Source organism: Pristiophorus japonicus, chromosome 16 (assembly GCF_044704955.1).
Source record: "Pristiophorus japonicus isolate sPriJap1 chromosome 16, sPriJap1.hap1, whole genome shotgun sequence".
NCBI classification, from domain to species: Eukaryota; Metazoa; Chordata; class Chondrichthyes; family Pristiophoridae; genus Pristiophorus; species Pristiophorus japonicus.
The window spans coordinates 95,663,926-95,684,420 of NC_091992.1; positions in this window are offsets into that span (position 1 = coordinate 95,663,926).

Consider the following 20,495-nt stretch of genomic DNA (forward strand, 5'->3'; position numbering starts at 1 on the left):
TGTTGCACTTTATCGTGTACACTTTTTTAGAGAATGCAGGACCATTTAAAATTTACAGTTCTCACAGACTAAATACAAATTGCAGGTAAAACTGAACTGGGATTGATGAAGACTGTTTGAGGTGTTTTATCTGGGAAGGAATATGTCTGTCGGACGAAGCCAAGAGAAGGACACTGCCACTCTGAACCGTCCGAACTTGATATGCACCATCGCTAAGTTATTGGGATTCAGCTGTCTTGCTTCACTGAATTGATTTCCAAGATTGCCTGTCTGCACTGCTTATTTCACAGCCAATCAGAAAACAAGATTCCGCAGACCACGGAGGGAGGTCCATGTCCGATCCTTGTCCTGTATTGTCAGCTGTTCTCTGTAGGGGATGCTGCAATTGACCTTGGGTAGTGGGAAGTTCTCCCAAGATATCTGCTGCCGATCCCTCTCCACTGAGCCCACTGTCAAGACTCGCACATGAATAATGGTCAGTTGTCTTGAGATGCAGCAAGGCGCTCAGTATCTGTATAATTATACACCTGCAGGCCTGGAAGGGAAGCGAGACGAAAAGAAACTGAGAGGAATTAGTGATTTTAACAAAATGGGGTACAATTTCCACAGGGCTCTCCTGATCTCCTACCGTCACTTCGGCAGAAGATTGGTGGAAGCCCCAGAGAAATGGTGTAACCGACCCTATACTTGGGTTCTCCGGGGTTCCTGCTGTTGTCATGTTGCAATGAGGGTGGGAGATCGGTCCCTGCCACAATCTCCGTTCCCGTGCCACCGCCTCCATCCCTCTCCCTGGCCACTGTCTGAGGCTGATCCAGATCATTCGCAATCTTGCTGTTATGTATTGTCCATGGTTACTATACATTGTAACCATGTATAGTTACAATGGTGCACCAAAGGGGGTGCTGTGGTGGGAGACCTGAAAGTACCTGCAAGACAGAGTATAAAAGGCTGCCCACCACACCTGAGAAGCTCTCTGGAGTTACACAATAAAGGACTAAGGTCACAGCAGTTACTACAATACCATACTGTGTGGAGTCAGTGATTTGAGTGCTACATACATCACAAATTGATGATGAGGACACGGACGAGCTTCACGCAACCATGGTTACTTGGCTCGCTAAAGGATTTTACAGTGGGTAATGACTGGGAGGCCTTTATGGAAAGGCTCAAGTACTACTTTATAGCAAACGACCTGACGGGGGACACGAACACACTGAGAGAGAAGCGCAAGGCGATATTGCTGTCCACTTGTGGCGATGAGGTTTACTGTCTCGTCAGGGATTTGCTGGCACCTGCGACGCCAAGGACAAGTCATATGAGCAGCTGAGTGAACTCATTCGTGACCAACTGAAACCGAAGGAGAGCATCCTCATGGCCAGGCACAAATTCTATCACCACTGCAGACCTGAGGGCCAGGATGTCACCAAATATGCTGCGGACATCAGAAGACTCGCGGCGCTGTGCGATTTTGGCACACACCTTAACGAGGCGTTGCGAGACGTCTTTGTTATGGGGATTGGCCATGAGGGTCTCCTTCACAAGCTGCTATCTACTGAACCTACAGGCAGCCTGCAGCAAGCCATCAACATCAGCCGGGCATTTATGACCTCGACTTGCAGCACCAAGCAGATGATCCACACGGTCTCGAACCCGACAGATACTATCTACAGGATAGCGCCCGTCACGGACAAAACTGCAGAACGTGGCTCTGCCCGGGGCAGAGAGCATGGACCTCAGGGTCCTGGAACTCAGAGTCTGCCGAGGGGGGCTAATCGAGTAGCACCATGCTGGCGCTGCGGAGGAAGCCATGGGGCTCACCGGTGCAGGTTTGCGGAGTATACGTGCAATACCTGCCACACGAAAGGCCACCTTCAGCGTATGTGCAAAAGAAACACGACTCACCGTGTGGCTGAGGAGATGGTAGATGCTCTACTATCCGGCGAGGAGCAGGTGGAAGAAGATGATGTGTTTGGACTGTATACTTGTACCGACGATTTGGCCCCAGTGATTATGGAAGTCAAGATTAACGGAGTCCCAGTGAGTATGGAAGTGGACACTGGGTCGGGTCAGTCGCTGATGAGTAAGAAAATTTTTGATAAACTGTGGATCAACCCAGCTGCACGACCCAAGCTGGTCCCGGTCACGGCAAAGCTGCGTACCTACACCAAGCAACTGATACTTGTTCTTGGCAGAGCGGCTGTGCAGGTATCTCACGGTGGCGAGACACACGGTTTACCTTTGTGGATCATTGCAGGCGTTGGGTCGCCGCTACTCAGCAGGAGATGGATGGGAAAGGTCCATGGGAGCTGGGAAGACTTCATTCCTCCACAGATCGCTGTTCCCCCGTGTTCACAAGCAGCAGCGCCGACCGAGCTGGAAGAGAGAGAAGGACTTCGACGGGCTGCTCCAGCAGGCGCCGTCAGCCCGCAGGCAGAGGTCGGTTCCGGAGGACGTGTGTGGGTGTGTGGCGGCTCCCGGGCAAAAAGGTAGGCTGCGTGGGGTGCTCCGGAGGATGCGGCGGTGCGGGGGCCGGTGCGTTGTGGCTCCCGGGTGCAGTCGAAGTGTGGTGGACCTCGAGAGAGAGAGAGAGAGAGAGAGAGAGAGAGAGTCGAGAGCGAACCGTTAGGCAGCAGCAGGCTAGAGTCCAGCAAGGATAACACCAGCAAACCAACCTCGCAAAAGGGTCTGAAGAAGGAAAGCTGTTCATCGGCGGTCTCAATCTCGACACAGACGAGCAGGCCCTGGAAGAAGTGCTCTCCAAGTACGGACAGATCTCCGAGGTGTGAGTGATCAAGGACAGGGACGTTTTCGGCTTCAGTACATCGAGCTCAAGATGGTGGCGAGCCTCGTGGCAGCAGAGTTCTGCAGAGAAAGGCAAGCAGAGCACCTAAAGTGGCAGCGCCCTCGTGGAAAAAATCAAAATGGCGTCTTAAAAGGGAAATGTACCCGGGAGTCTTAAAGGGGCCTTACACCGTTGGCAGTCCCCACAAAGAGACTTTTGTAAGGGCAAGAAGAGTGAGTCAAAATGATTACTGTGATTTGTATGATGACGTGATTTATGATTAATATTTTGATGCTAAAATGATTACTGTGATTAAAATGATTGATATGATTGGTGAAAAGAGTTAATATCACAATGCACAAGTAAAAGGGTTAAGGGATCTGTGACTAACAGCTGGGATTAAATAACTGTTCAGTGTACCTGCAACCTTTTGATATAACTCTTCAATGCATCCATATGTACCATACAAATGTACTGTCTATGTGTACCTGCTTTCTATTGGAGGTTATGTTTGTGTACTTCATCACCCATGTAAGGACTGCAAATACCACATGCTTGCACTGGATCGCAAGTATAATCTCTACATGGAGGGGAAGAGGGAAGTGGATGGTCACAGATTCACACTCACAAATCAACCAGGACGAACAAGGCCGAGGTTTCCAGCAATGTGCTTTTGGAACTGGGAGGGCGGAGTGAGATGTTACGTATTGTCGAGGTACATTTAATGTATAGTTACAATGTTGGGCCACAGTGGGTGCTGTGGTGGGAGATCCAAAAGTACCTGCAAGACAGAGTATAAAAGGCTGCCCACCAAACCTGAGAGGCACTCTGGAGTTACACAATAAAGGACTAAAGTCACACCAGTTACTACAACACCATACTGTGTGGAGTCAGTGATTTGAGTGCTACATACATCACATTTGCCACCCTCATTTGATCCGCGATGGGCTTCCAACCACATAGCCGTTCCATCACCAAGATTGCCTACAATGTTAATGATGTTATTTGTTTCACTTTTGCTACTTGTATTGCCTACAGGTTTGGGCAATGTGTGTATTCTCAAATAAAGTTTAGGCTGTAAAGCAATATTAATAATAAAACTGTGAGATTAAGCACATGTGAGACATATGGCTAAAGTGGTAAATTGGCAGTAAATTTTGAAGCACATTTAACACACTGCTCTCCAATGTGTGTTGGTGCGCAAACTACACAGTTATAAATCTAGAATCTGGTACACAATATAAACTGCACTTTCCTGTGGTAATGAGCTGGCAATAAAAAGTGCACTTCTGCAAATGAGCAAATATGATCCACATGATTCCACCAGATATGTTTGCTGAGATGGTCTGTATTTTGTTCATGGGCTGTGATTTACGTGGCCAGAATGACTACATCTGCAGATGAAAACCATTTGTGTTTTACAGGCATCAACTTCTGTTAAATGATTATAAAACATCATTTTATTTTCAATGTTATGGCTCTTCTTTTGAAGCTGTGCGTATTGGATGATTTAATGCTGGCATATTTACCAAGGCAAAAAATCTCTCGGCAATAAAAAACGATTTTGTCTACTTTTTAAACAAACCCTTTTGCTAAAAATTGATAATTTTAACTCTTGTCGGTGGTGTAAAATGGGCCATATCAGATCAACTACCCATTGCACAACCTGCCTGATTTTCTTTTCTATTGTAGAAAGGGAAATTGGGTGGGTTATCTAATAGGCTGCCGATCCGATGTTGGCCATTATACATCATCGCCTTGTGTGAACTATAGAACCAGTGGGAACCTGTTCAACCTCCGCTGCCTCCAGGCTAGATCCATGACCATCCCATCCTCTGTCATCGGACTACAGTACGCAGACGATGCTTGCATCTGCGCACATTCAGAGGCTGAACTCCAAGTCATAGCCAACATCTTCATTGATGTGTACAGAAGCATGGGCCTTACAGTAAACATCCGTAAGACAAAGGTTATCCACCAACCTGACCCTGCCACACAGCACTGCCCCCCGGTCATCAAAATCCACGGCGTGGCCTTGGACAATGTGGACCATTTTCCATACCTTGGGAGTCTACTATCATCAAGGGCAGATACCGACGACAAGGTCCAACACCACCTCCAGTCCGCCAGCGCAGCTTTCAGTCGCCTGAGGAAGAAAGTGTTTGAAGACCCGGTCCTCAAATCTGGCACCAAGCTTATGGTCTACAGGGCTGTGGTGATACCCGCTCTCCTGTATGGCTCAGAGACGTGAACCATATATAGTAGACACCTCAAATTGCTGGAGAAATACCACCAACGATGTCTCCGCAAGATCCTGCAAATCCCCTGGGAGGATAGATGCACCAATGTTAGTGTCCTCGATCAGGCCAACATCCCCAGCATTGAAGCACTGACCACACTTGACCAGCTCCGTTGGGCGGGCCACATTGCCCACATGCCCGACACGAGACTCCCAAAGCACGCGCTCTACTCGGAACTCCTACATGGCAAGCGATCCCCAGGTGGGCAGCGGAAACGTTTCAAGGACACCCTCAAAGCCTCCTTGATGAAGTGCAACATCCCCACCCGACACCTGGGAATCCCTGGCCAAAGACAACCTTAAGTGGAGGAAGAACATCCTGGAGGGCGCTGGGCCCCTCGAGTCTCGTTGCCGAGAGTATGCAGAAAACAAGCGCAAGCAGCGGAAGGAGCATATGGCAAACCAGACACCCCACCCACCCTTTCCTTCAACGACTGTCTGTCCCACCTCTGACAGAGACTGTAATTCCCGTATTGGACTGTACAGTCACATGAGAACTCACTTTTAGAGTGGAAGCAAATCTTCCTCAATTTCAAGGGACTGCCTATGATGATGATGGTATGAATACATATTCCTCTTTGTCATCTACTTCATATCTGATTGAGTTTCTCCATATGTTTATCACCTCATCATCATTTTTCAATTGCAATTCTTACTACATGTGGGGTCTTGTGAGTGTATGGTTTTATCCTCACATTTCTTTGAGCTATTGTGCTCAATAATTGTGCACTTCACGGTCGGATTACCTACCTTTTCAACATGTACATGAATTAAGTGGCTATTTAGCTGCTTGAGAGGTATTAAAGGATCATTATAGATGTGTGGTGATTAGTTGATAATCAGTCATTCCTGTTAGCAAAACCACAGTTAACAAACGTATCCTTTGCAATAACTGCATGAGGGGAATTGTAACCCCAAAATAGGTGGGTTTGGGACAGGTAGGATGTAAACATTTTTTAAATGTAAAAAATCCCAAACCCAAACAGCCTCAAACCCACCCAGATCTGGTTTGAATGGAGGCAGGGTGGGGTGGGAGGCGTGAGACGGGCAATCAACCTACTCCCAGGTGGCAAGTTGCTTTTTTAAACATTTTAATGAGGCTGCGAGCCTCAGATTTTATCTCCATTTAAAATTTGACCTCGGTTTCTCGGGCCTTGGGAAACCTGGCAGCTAAAGGGAGGCAAGGAATGCCGCGTGGAACGAGTAAGCGTATTTCCAGTGCTGCTTGTGGGCCAGGAGGGGCATGAGGGCTCCCTGCCTTCCTCCCACTCTCCTGCCCCAAGCTAACTTGCTTTCCGCCCCGCGACTGGACCCGTCCCACCCCTCTCCATGATATCACCGACTCCACACCCTCATGATGGGGATCTGCCCCGATCCCCCGCGATCACCCCCGACAATACAAGTCACTCTGTACTCGCGATCACTCGCCCGGCAGCACAAGCCTACCTGCTCCTGGGCTGTGGCCTCTGCTGCAACCTTCCCCACCTGACAGGGAGCCAAGTCTGTCAATCAGGCTGCCTCCTGTTTTAAACAAAACACGCACGCTGTGGAACCCGACCAGAACTCCTCTCCCACCTCCCTCGGATATCCCGTCCCTGTAAATATCGGGGACGAGGGGCTAGAATTTCCCCAAAGCCCGCCAGCACCCAATTCCCACCCAAAAAACCGCTAAGGCTGGGAAGATTATCGCCGGCGAAAACTTCCTGAAAAAATTGTTTAAATCCGCCCAGCGACAAATATGGGCGGAAAAATGCAATTTTGGCTAGATTGGGCGGTGCCGAAAGAAAATGGACGATAAATGAAAAAATCTATAAAAATTTACCCCAAGGCTGTGGGTTGGGCCTAACGCAAGGAAAATAATAAAAATAATTTTTCAAAAAACCTAACTAAAAAAATCAAAAAAACATTCCCAACACATTTTTTAATTAAATCACCACAACAGATTTTGAAAATAAATAGTAAAAAACCAATCACTTACCTTTTTTTTGCAGAACTACTCATCTACCGCCCAGCTCCGCTGATCCTCATGGGCGTTTTTTAAAATACTTACCTACGGGTCCCTGCTCAGCCAAATATCGCTCTAGGGCGATCTGTGGACAGTGCACGTAGACGGTCTGCTCTCCAGTTGTACTTTGAAACCGCCGGTGTGCTTCAGCTGGGGAATTTTTCGCCAACTCGGTTCTCGCCTAAAACAGGCAATACAGCTGAGAAACTGGGCGGTGAAAGAGTGCAAATTCTAGCCTTATATGACTGCCATTTTGTTTGCATTTAACCCCTTCTTCAAAAAGAAGGCTGCTATTAGAGCAGCAAAAATGCTAATGGAAAAAAGAATTGTAGACAACTGTGGCAGTAATGGGAAAAGCTTTTTAAGTTATGTGAAGAGTCAAAGAACTATCAAAAACTGTATTGGGCCACTGAAGGGTGTTCACCGAAAGCTTACAATGGACTCACTAGGCATGGTAGAAATATTGGGGCTAAAATTCTGGTCGGAGGCTTCCTTTGGACAAACGCTTCCGACCCAAAATGTTTTTGTGAAAGTACCTGCTGGTCCCGGAGGCGCCTCCGATTCTGGTCGGAGGCCTTCTTTCCATGCGTAGCCTATGGGGAGATAACTTCCCCGTACGTGCGAAAAAGCTGGAGTCATGTGGGCCTGGACCACCAATCACTCTGCAGTATTCTCATTGATAATAAAGGGAACTCAGTTTTTCCGAGTTCCCATTACTACCCATGAGAATAAACCCCTAAGTCAAGAAACACAACATAATAAATAAATAAAACACCTCACAGATTTAAAATTAATTGAAATTAAAGTTAATTAAATGTTTTAGAGAAAAAAAATATCTTTTGAAATTATTTTTTATGTGTTTTAATATGGTTTAACTTACCTTAATGGACAGGGCTTTTAACATAAAAATGTGTTTCTAAATGTAATTGTTATGGGCCCAAATTTGGTGGACATACTGCCCGCGGACCACCGACATACTGCCCAAAATAGCAAAATTGATTGAAAAATACCAACATACCGCCCACATACCGCCCGGCAGGAAATTCATCAGTGACATACCGCCGGGTGGTATGCATACCGTCCGCCCATGCACACCGCCGACATACCACACAAAATTGCTAAATTGATGACTTACCCCCCCCATACTGCCGACCCTGTAGACCACTCCGGAAAAGGTGGTTTTAAGTCGATCTTCAGTCAGCGATATGCATCTTCACCTGTGAATTTTTTTTATCTGTCACCCTCCAAGTCTCTCCCACCCACCAGTTTCTTCTCCCCCCCGTCCCCCCAGCAATCTGTTCCCCACCCCCACAGCTCCCCCCCCCCCCCCCACAGCGATCTCCCGCCGAGAATCAATCTCCCCCCCCAAGTAGCGATCTCCCCCCCAAGAAGTGACTCCCCCCCACCCCCCCACATACCTGCACAGCGCTCTCAGGCTGGCAGCCTCTGTGGATTTTGGTCTGTGTCTCTCGGGGGGGTGGGGCGGAGCTTTACAGCAGCATGCGCATGCACAGAACTCGGGACCTGAAGATTCCCGAGTGAAAAGGACTCACCGCCCGCACATCGCTGGCTGCACGCTGCTTGGCATACCACCGAGAAAAAAACTGATGAAAATCGCACACACTCCGTTCCAGCAGTACCCGGCGGTATGAAACGACACCACTGACATACCGCCGCGAAATGAGCGGACGACCAATTTCGGCCCCATAATGTTTTAAAACTCTTACGCTGGTAACAGTAGGCTATGTGCCTGCTTTCGCCAGGCGTATGAGTTTGAAGGACATTCACTGGGCAAGAGATGAGCAAATAGCCCAATCTCGCCCGCGTGGATGTCCTTCCTGCGGGGATGTGGAAGATCTGTCAAGAGAAATCTTGGCAGATTAGAAAAGCCGGTTTGCAATGCATGTGCATCGCGTCCTGAAAACTGGCTTTTACGAGGCCTCGCTGGGTCCGTGCGCACTTCGTACAGACCCGGCAAGGCCAGAATTTCAGCCCCATTAAATGAGTACTGTCTTTACCCTTGAAGATGATGCTAGAATATTAGAATTTAGTAATACAGGTACCAGTACAAGTTTTGTTAGTAACATTAACATAGATAAACAGATTGTTTTAGAAAGAATTAAGAACTTGAAAATAGATAGAGCAACCGGCTGGATGATATCCACCCGAGTGTCCTTCGGGAGATGGGACATGTGCTATGTGAGCCCCTGGCCTGTATTTTTAATAGATCACTGCACTCTGGAATAGTTCCTACAGATTGGAAGGAGGCTAATGTAGTCAACATTTTTTTTTAAATGACAAGACAGACCCAGGTAACAATAGGCCCCTCAGTTTAACATCAGTAATAGGTAAGATGCTTGATTGAATTATAACAGCTGCAATATATGAATACTTCGATGGGGGGGGGACATATTAGGGACACCCAACATAGCTTCATAAAAAAGAAGTCATGTCTTACAAATCTAATAGTATTTTTGGAAAAAGTTACAAAGTTGGTGGGTGAGGGAAGCCCAGTAGAAATTGTCTACTTAGATTTCCAAAAAGCTTTTGACAAGGTACCGCAGAAGAGGCTTCTCTATAAGATCAGAGCCTCTGGTATTCGTGAACATATAGTGAGCTGGATTCAGAACTGGCTGGCAGGACATAGGCAAAAGGTAGTTATAGATCGATTTGGATCTGTTTGGAGACCGGTCACGAGTGGTGTCCTGCAGGGATCACTGTTGGGACCGTGGCATTTTATTATTTTTATTAATTAACTGGATTGAGGGGTTGGTGGCCCAATTTGCAAATTTTCCGATGATACCAAGATCTGTGTAAGTATTTGAACTGTACAAGGTGCTTGTCTGCTTCAGGCAGATCTTAATATCTTGGGAGATTGGGCTCAAGACTGGAAAATGATGTATAACTGAGATAAATGCAATGTTATACATGTGGGCAGGGCAGATGCTCAACATTCGTACACCCTTCAGGGAAAGGCATTAAAGATAAGAACATAAGAAATAGGAGCAGGAGTAGGCCATTTGGCCCCTCGAGCCTGCTCTGCCATTTAATAAGATCATGGCTGATCTGATCATGGACTCAGCTCCATTTCCCTGCCCGCTCATCATAACCCTTCACTTCCTTTTCGCTCAAAAATCTGTCTACCTCCGCCTTAAATATATTCAATGGCCCAGCCTCCACAGCTCTCTAAGGCAAAGAATTCCACAGGTTTACAACCTTCAGAGAAGAAATTCCTCCTCATCTTAGTTTTAAATGGGCGGCCCCTTATTCTGAGATTATGCCCCCTGTTTTAGTTTCCCCTATGAGTGGAAATATCTTCTCTGCATCTATCTTGTCGAGCCCCCTCATTATCTTATATGTTTCAATAAGATCACCTTTTTCATTCTTCTGAACTCCAATAAGTATAAGCCCAACTTACTTAACCTATCTTCATAAGTCAACCCCCTCATCTCCAGAATCAACCTAGTGAATCTACTCTGAACAGTCTCCAATGCAAGTATATCCTTCCTTAAATACGGAGACCAAAAGTGTATGCAGTACTCTAGATGTGGCCTCACAAATACCCTCTAGCAGGACTTCTCTGCTTTTATACTCCATCCCCTTTGCAATAAAGGCCAGCAGTCCATTTGCCTTCCTGATTACTTGCTGTACCTGCAAATTAACTTTTTGTGTTTCATGCACAAGAACCCCCAGGTCCCTCTCTACTACAGCACTTTGCAATTTTTCTCCATTTAAATTATAATTTGCTTTTCTATTTTTTCTGCCAATGTGGATAACCTCACATTTTCCCATGTTAAACTTCATCTGCCAAATTTTTGCCCAATCACTTAGTCTGACTATATCCCTTTGCAGATTTCTTGTGTCCTCCTCACAATTTGCTTTCCCATCCACCTTTGTATCATCAGTAAACTTGGCTACATTACACTCGGTCACTTCATCCAAGTCATCAATATAGATTGTAAATAGTTGAGGACCCAGCACCGATCCCTGCCGCACCCCACTAGTTACTGTTTGCCAACCGGAAAATTACCCATTTATCCCAACTCTCTGTTTTCTGTTAGTTAGCCAATCCTTTATCCATGCTAATATATTACCCGCAACCTGGTGAGCTTTTATGTTGTGCAGTAACCTTTTATGTGGCACCTTATCGAATGCCTTCTGGAAATCCAGATACACCACATCCACTGGTTCCCTCTTATCTATCCTACTCGTTACATCCTCGAAGAACTCCAGCAAATTTGTCAAACATGATTTCCCTTTCATTGAACCATGCTGACTCTGCTTGATTGAATTATGGTTTTCCAAATGTCCTCCTGTTGATTCCTTAATAATGGACTCCAGCATTTTCCCAATGACAGATGTTAGGCTAACAGGTTTATAGTCTCCTGCTTTCTGTCTGCCTCCTTTTTTAAATAGGGGCGTTACATTTGCAGTTTCCAATCCGCTGGGACCGCCCCAGAATCCAAGGAATTTTGGTAGATTACAACCAATGCATCCATTATCTCTGCAGCCACTTCTTACATCAGTTCCAGTGGACTTGTCTGCCTTTAGTCCCATTATTTTACTGAGTACTACTTCTTTAGTGATAGAGATTGTATTAAGTTCTTCCCTCCCTATAGCCCCTTGATTATCCACTATTGGGATGTTTTCGTGTCTTCTATCTTGAAGAAAATATTTGTTCAAAGTCTCTGCCATTTCCCTGTTCCCCCTTATTAATTCCCCAGGCTCATCCTCTAAGGGACCAACATTTACTTTAGCCACTCTTTTCCTTTTTATGTACCTGTAGATACTCTTACTATCTGTTTTTATATTTCATGCTGGTTTACTTTCATAATCTAGCTTCCCTCTCTTTATTTTTTTTACTCATTCTTTGCTGGCTTTTAAAAGTTTCCCAATCCTCTGGCCTCCCACTAGTCTTGGCCACATTGTATGCCCTTGTTTTCAATTTGATGCCATCCCTTATTTCCTGAGTTAGCCACGGATGCTTGGCCACTTTGTATGCCCTTGGCAATAGAAAGTGATTTGGGCATTCTAGTGCACACATCCTTAAAGGTACATGAGCAATGCTGTGCAGCGTTAGCTAGAGCAAATAGGGTGTTGGGGTGTATCCACAGGACAATTGAGTATAAGGCAAGGCGTACTGTTTTGTCCTTGTACAAGACCTTAGTCAGGCCGCAATTGGAATACTGTGTTCAGTTTTGGTCTCCTCACATGGTGGGTGATGTTAAGGCTCTGGAAAGAGTACAGAAAAGGGCCACTAGACTAATTCCAAGTCTAAACCATTTTAGTTATCAAGATAGGCTAAAAGAGCTGGGACTCTATACCTTGGGTCAGCTTAGACCTCGGGGTGGATCTGATTGAAGTTTATAAGATAATGAAGGGAATACCCGGTGTTCCGGCTTACAGCTTATTTCAATTAAATAGATTAGACAAGACGAGGGGTCACAAATTTAAGTTGTAAGGGCTAAATCTGGGTTAGAAGTCAGGAGGTGGTATGGCCGCTGCTAGCCCAATTGCACTTCCGAGTTTTCCTGGCAGTGCTCCAATCCCCCCTTACCACTCAGCTACCACCAATCCATGGTAAGCGTGTCGTCACCGTTAGCACTGCCGATCTAACCCCCCGAGGGCGACATTCCGCTCGGAAAATCTTCAGCCCGCCCAGCGGTGCCAAAACAAGCTCTTTCCCGGTGGTCCAGTGAGGCTGTGGCCTTCTGCAATGGTGGTGCGGCTTCCCTTAAAGGGGAGGATGCACTGCCGCTGCCGCCATGTTGTTTTTTCGGCCGACTACTATGTCGGCCCGACAATTATGCCCCCAGGTTTGGACTGGCCGCCAACAGGCACCCCCTCTTGTGTGCTAGACCACTGGTCTGGCCAAAACCCTCCCTGGTGGCCCTGTGGCCCGAAGTTTTATAATCATGGAGGCTCTCCCCTTTAAGTGAAGGGGTGAGCTGTGGTGACATGACGCCATGATGACGTCATTGGCGGTCAGGATGCTCCGCACCCAACTGCCATCCATCAGTATCTGTCACCGCCACATATTCGCCACTCGGGTGTAGTAACCGCCCCCATTATGATCGAGTTCCGGATCGGACAGAAAAAAAACCAAAGAGCCAAATGTCGCTCAAGAGGTGACCTGAATCGCAGCTGCGGGAGAAACCATTTCGGGCAGGGGGCAATTTCTACTTCCTTCTCTGTTATTAAAGTTTAGCTGGTCCCACGTGGCTCTATTTACCCTCCACCTAACCATCACTCACCTTGGTTTTCGATAGCAATATTACAACATTCACAACAAGGGGAAATATAACTGTTCCCTTTTATGACAGAAAGAATTTGCATTTTTATAGCACCTTATCACATCTCTCAGGATGTCTCAAAGCACAATGAGTTACTTTGAAATGCAATCGCTTTTGGTATTTATGATAGCAAGAGCCCGCAGACAACAACAACAACTTGTATTTATATAGCACTTTTAACATAGTGAAACGTCCCAAGGCCCTTCACAGGAGTATTATGGGACAAAAAATTTGATGCTGAGCCACATAAGGAGAGATTAGCACAAATGACCAAAAGCTTGGTCAAAGAGGTAAGTTTTTACGACTGTCTTGAAGGAGGAAAGAGAGGTGGAGAGGTTTAGACAGGGAATTCCAGAGCTTAGGGCCTAGGCAACAGAAAGCACGGCCACCGATGAATGAGGGATTATAATCAGGAATGCTCAAGAGGACAGAGAGGAATCACTTGTTCTATTTCTCGTGATATTGGTTGAGGGTGAAATGTTGGCCAGGACACATGAAGAAAGAAAGTCTTGCATTTATATAATGCATTTCACAACCGTAGGACATTCCAAAGCACTTTACAAACAATAAAATGTTTTTGAAGTGTAATCACTGATTCAATGTAGAAAACGTGGCAGCCAAGTTGTGCACAGCAAGCTTACATAAACAGTAATGTAATAAATGACCAGATCATCTGTTTTAGGTGTTGTTTGAGGGATTAATGTTGGCCAGGACACTGGGGGATCTGCTCTTCTTCAAAACATGCTGTTGGGATCTTTTCCGTCCACCTGAGAGAGCAGGATAGTGCCTCAATTTAATGTCTCATCCGAAAGATAGCACCTCTGACAACACAGCACTCCTTCAGTGCCATGCGAGATTATGTGCTCAAGTCTCTGGGGTGGAGGCTGAACCCACAGCCTTCTGACTCAGAGGTGAGAGTGCTACCACTGAGCCATGACTGACAGCTTAATCTCTGCTCCTCTTCGAATAATATCATGGGGACAGGCAGATAGGGTCTTGGTTTAATGTTTCATGTGAAGGATGGCACTTCTGATAATGTAATGTTTTATTACTGCAACAAAGTGAGATTATGTATTTGCATGCCCGAACCCACGACCCAGTGGCTGAGGTCAGGGTACAAGCACACAGCCAAGCTGACACTTACAGCATTTAAAGTGCATGAGTTTTGGGGCCACAAGGGTGAGAAGTGAAAAGAATTCTGATTGCAGTTCAAGCAGATGATAGATTTTCATGACTTCAGTTTCTGTCGTCTAACCATAAAATCTGGGGCATGAATTTTCTTTTACCTTTTACACGCCTGATTTAGCTGCAGGTGACAATTAGGCACTGATGCAATTATTTTTCTATCCTGGGTAAACATTGCAAGCTTGTCTCTCACATTGGCTGACTGGATCCCTCAGTATGTTTGTGCTGTGACAAGTCGATCACGGTTTCAATGTACCGCCTTTATCAGATTTTTGCAACATTCTTGCTCTTTATGCATTATTCTTGTCACAGGAATTTCCATGGCCAGCCAAACAATGTCTGCCTCCCGACGATAAGTGATGGGCTTATGGTGCAGACTCACGTCACATGGGCGCAACCTTTCCATGTAAGTCGGAACATCTGTTTAGTTTTTGCTTCTGAATATACCAACTGTCCCTTTCTACTCTATTAACCCTAATTAGTGGAATAATAACAGGGCTGAGGTTAATCGTAAAACAATGGGCAGAATGATGGAAGCCATTCCCACGTTGCCTTGGTGAAGATGGCATGCATGACAAGCGAATCTGTCTCAGGGCTGAATGCTCACTCTTGAATGCACTTTCCTGGTATCCTTAAAAAAGAAAATCACCGTGGCTACAGAGCAAGCCAGTATTGATTAATGAGGCAAAGAGAGGCCCAGATAAACTGTCTGCCAAATCTACGATTGTGATATTTGGAAGCCCCCAAGAAATGGGCCAGTACCTTTCCTGTTGGTTTATTAAAGCGTACAATGACTCCTAATTATTGCCTTTTAATTGAGGACATGTTGAATCAGGTCAGTGGGAGGAATGTGCAAAGAGCCACAGCTTGGCTCTTAACCCTTTTTACTGATCCATTTGTTTTCATGGAAAAAACAATCCCACATTACAGCACATAGCTCTGAGTGCTCAGAAGTTGTATTTCATACAAGGCCAACTAATCAATTACCCAGGAAGGGCAAGGGTAGCTGGCCAGGCCCGGACATATAGCTCTGACCAAGTTCAAATCAGAACACAAAAATTAAGTAGTAATCCATTGGTCAAATAATTTGGGGTTAAACTGTTAATATGCGAAACCCCCCTTAAAGAAACTGAATTTGTTGCAAATGCTTGGAAAGTATTTCTTTCTCTCTCTCTATGCTAAACACTGCACCACAATTGCAAAATACATCACCGTATTGTAAAAATGTCATCCATGATTAAACCAATGCCTGTGTTTTTCAATTCTCAGCAAGCCATGTAGTACCTTTTTAAAGGTTCATACTTCACTTCTGTTTGACATTTGATATTTTTATTCCCCGGCAGTGCGTGTGATTTTTTTTTGCAACTCTGCCGTAATGATTTACTATAAGCGGGAGTAAAATAACAGGATGGTATTTGGTGCACTGCCTGTGCTAATGGGCTCATTACATTTATTGTACTGTCAGGGGACAGCTGGCATTCTTCAAACATGTTGCCTCTCACACAGGCTTAAAGTTTTACCTGGTGATAATCTTCCCAAATTGGGGAAACCTGCAATGTTTGAAACTGTGGAAACTAATTCAAATTGGCACTATTTATTTAGTGCAAATCGCTCAAACAGCCTGATTTCCTAAACTTATTTATTACATTTTAGAAGGACTGAAAACATTGATCTAATATACGAAGAAGGTCCAATTATTTTAGATGTGTTTCTTGCATAGAAGGTGCTTTAAAAAATAAAATGACTTTTTGTGATTGTTTTTTAAATTAAGAGACTTGGGTGAAGGGTCGTGGTCTGTAACACAGGACACCACTTAATGTTGAAAGGAATAGGACAAATAAAAGAAGAGGTAAATCTAGCAATAGTAGTTAGCCGATATTAAACTTGGATTTTAAAAGCCTGAAGTCCGTGGAAGGATTAGAAGAATGAAGGGAGTAAGGAGTCCCACTTTCCCAAGAGAGAAAGATTTAGAGTTTAGATTGATGGAATGAGAGATTAGGATATGTCTTACTCCCACAAATCCTGCTCTGACTTGAGCCCAAAAATCTAGGCTGGCATTCCAGTGCAGTGCTGAGGGTGTGCTGCACTGTCGGAGGTGCCGTCTGTCAGATGAGCTGTAAAACCGAGGCCCCGCCTTCTCTCTCAGGTGGACGTAAAAGATCCCATGTCACTATTTCGAAGAAGAGCAGGGGAATTATCCCCGGTGTTCTGGACAATATTTATCCCTCAATTAACACAACAGAAACAGATTTTCTGATCATTATCACATTGCTGTTTGTGAGAGCTTGCTGTGCACTAATTGGCTTCCCCGTTTCCTACATTACAACAGTGACTACACTCCAAAAGCACTTCATTCGCTGTAAAGTGCTTTGGGCCGTCTGGTCGTGAAAGGCACTATATAAATGTAAGTCAGCCTTTTGTTCTTTCTTTACATTATGGTGCACTTTACATACAAGACGTCAATTCCTTAGCCCCTCACCATGCAACTGAACAGGTGTAAAACCTAATTAGGAGCTAGCGCAATCAATGAAATCATTCATTAATTTCTTGTTTGAAGAGGATTTATGATATTGCTGTAATTAAAGCCTGATTTGTGCTGCTTTCAATTCATTCTTACACATGGAGGAATCCCTGTGAGGATGAGATATCCGTGAGAAAAGGCAGGAGAGTTGAAGGCTTGCCCAGCGATAAGCTGTGAAGTCGAGGGATCTCAAAACGCTTCATTATAGACGAATGCATAAACATAAACAGCCACCATTTTTCTGCCTCAATGCCTGCCTGTCGCAGGTTCCAACACAGGGAAAACAAAGCATTGTTGACCTTTGTAATATAATTAGGTGACTTTTTTTCGCACCTTTTCCGGCTTTTTCTTTGGAGGGGTGTTAGCTAGGAGCCACGGGTCCCCTTTGATTTATTTGCACCTCTCAATCCCTCTTTGTGATGGTGAGTAATGGTGGACTACTCAAACACTGAGGCACTACAGCTGGATTCAATCCTGTCTTCATTCAATGCCCTCATTTGTTCAATTCCAGCAAGGATTTCTGGATCACAATCAAGAGTAGGAACCCTGGACAATTTTCTCGTCTGTAATCCAGGGTCACTGAGCCCAATTATAGTGCTTTTACTGCAGCTCCAGCAGACTTCAGCTCAAACTGCACCTTTCTTCCACTATTTACATGGGCTGCTCCTCAACGTTTGGCTGCACTTCAGTCCCACGCTGCTGAACTTGGTGGGGGGTGGGGGGTGGGGGGGGGCGGGGAGTGGGCAAGTTGGAAGGCCTCCTCATAGGACTGCTCCTGGGCCTGGCCAAAGTGGCCATTAACCGGTCCAGGCAGCGGGCAGTCGAGGGAATCGTTCGGCCCAACTGCCTGCCTCTCTTCCGTGGCTACGTTCGCGCCCTGGAGATGGAGCATGTGGTGTCCGCCGGAACGCTCGAGGCCTTCCGTGACCGGTGGGCACCGGAGGGACTGAAGTGCCTTAGCACCACCCGCAAACCAAATTTTAATTTGATTGGTTAAGTTGTAGTTAAAATTTGTTAATTTACTGCTTTTATTGGCTGTGCCCATTTAACAAGGGGGCACGTGGTTGACTTTTAATTTACAAGAGTCAGCTTAGAACTGCAGTTCTACCCTGCTCTGTATGGTTCAACTACTCGCTGGTTAAACTCACTACGTCATCATGGGAAGAACTGAAACATTAGCATTAAGGTTGTCACTGGGATAAGGAAGCTGACTTTCACACTATAAAAACAAGGGGAACCTACGCACAGACAGCGGGATCAGAACGAAACAAGTACTAACGGAAGAACAGTGGCACCCCCACATCCTTCACACTCTGTTGCACAGACACCCAGACACTGTGTCAACAGCACACCAGGCAAACCGTGTGGAGAACTTTAACAAACATTTCTCCGGTCGAGGATTTGACCTGCATGTGTATTTGGAAATGGGATAAGGAAGTTTTAGCCAACAATTTTTTTTTTGGATTCAAAAAGCAAAGCCAATATTCTGTCCTTCTGTAGATTCAGCCCACAGTTGCCACTCCATGACTGACAAAACCCATGTGCAATAGTATTTTCCTGCTCTGTAAACAAGCTCTATTGAAAACGGCTGTATGGACACCACAAATGCAATAAAATGTCGTCAGGCCGCCTCAAGGTTTTGGAGAAGAAATTATTTATGATGGAACATATGCATCACAGCACCGAGGCATGCTGGATGTGGTCTTAATTGTCAGGAGTTGTGAAATCTAACAACCAAATATGGATCAATAAGCTTGTGACTAGAATGTGGAAGGAGAAATGCCCCCAGGTGGTTTTAGAACCAGGCTAGGGAGTCAGTCGAAGAAACTCTGAATATGGTATTATTTAGCAACTTTAACATGGCTGCTTTTTACAGAACTTCTGAAACTTTAGTGCACTTCTGTGTAATTTCGAGCCCCATTCTGTATAATTGCACTGTGTTACATGAAGGGAAAATAGAAATAGTTGTCACTTTAAAAAAAAATGCTTTCCATTTTCTGAAATACAAATGGAATGTTAAATAGAATCTAGGCATCATTTTTGGACTTCTGTTACCAGGAATTCAGTACTAAATTCACAGGGGCTGCCTTGGCCCCCAGATAATGTATTCTATGTTCTGTGAGTTTGGAAGCTCGCTCTGAGACAATCTTTCCAAAATTCACCGTTGGTCAAAGCATAGAGAGAGAGCGCGTGAGAAGCCACTCATCACTTAAATTGCATACAACAGGCTGTTAGTACTATGCTGCTGTGACAAATCTGAATGTGGTAGTTTACAATGGGTTTTCCGGGGAGAGAAGCAACTCCAATCCTGAATATCACATGTGTAAGGCGTGTTTTCTCCAGCAGATGTGCGTGATAAGCAAGCTGAACACTTAGAAAATATCAGTCCACATGTTGAATAATTTAAAGCATTAAGCGCAACAAGCTCAATATCTTCATTTGAAAGAGTCAATTGAAGAATGTTTGCACTGACTGTGTTCAGATGGTAATGATAAGAGGTAATTACTGTTTCCAACTCCCCAAAGGTACTGCCTGCAAGTCAGTACGGAATGATGGGCTGAGTGTTAAAGAAGGTTGCCTGCACATGTTCTCTGATGGCATCTCCTTTGTTTCTCAAGTCCAGTGTCCAATTGTTCCAGGCACAGAGATTTCTGTTTGAACCAACAAAGAATGCTGGTTGTACATTGAGCTCTTCATCAGCCATTTATTTATTTTCTGGAATGGGAAGCCAACACTATCTACAGCTGGAATAACAGTAACCATATAAATATGAAGTTTAAGCCACACAATTACTTCTCCTTTCTTAACTATTGCACAAATGCATTCTTTCTTTTACAATTATCACCAGTTATCATAGAAAAATCGCAAACTTACAGGGCATTGTGTTTTCTGTCCTGAAACCAATCAACTGAGCAGCTGAAAGGTCATTTACCATAACAGGTAGGACTTCTACATTCCATTTTCTTTCTTAGTAGATTTATGGTCAAAATTGACCCTTTTTTTTACTCGCCAGATTTGATTTTTTTCAAGATTCTGAGGAGTTTTGCCACCAAGTAATGAAACTGCCGCAATGAGTTTCTTAATTATTTTTTAAATATAATACTGCATCAGTTATATTTTGCCACATTGGAATTGTGCAATTTCAGTTTGCAACCCATAATTCATGGTTACTAGAGCCTTATATATATATTTTTTTTAAACTGCTTCAAAGTTAAAGCCAGTGTTTCAGTAATTCAAGGCCCTTCCTTTTGGCCATTTTGTCAAGTAAATTCATACCAAATGATGATTGTCTATCCATACAGCACAGTGGGAGAGGCACATCAGCTGAAGCAATGGACTGTCAAACAGAGGAATGTGGTGACAGCCCAGCACCCAGGACTTACATCTATCAGCTGGAAACCATTTGTGTC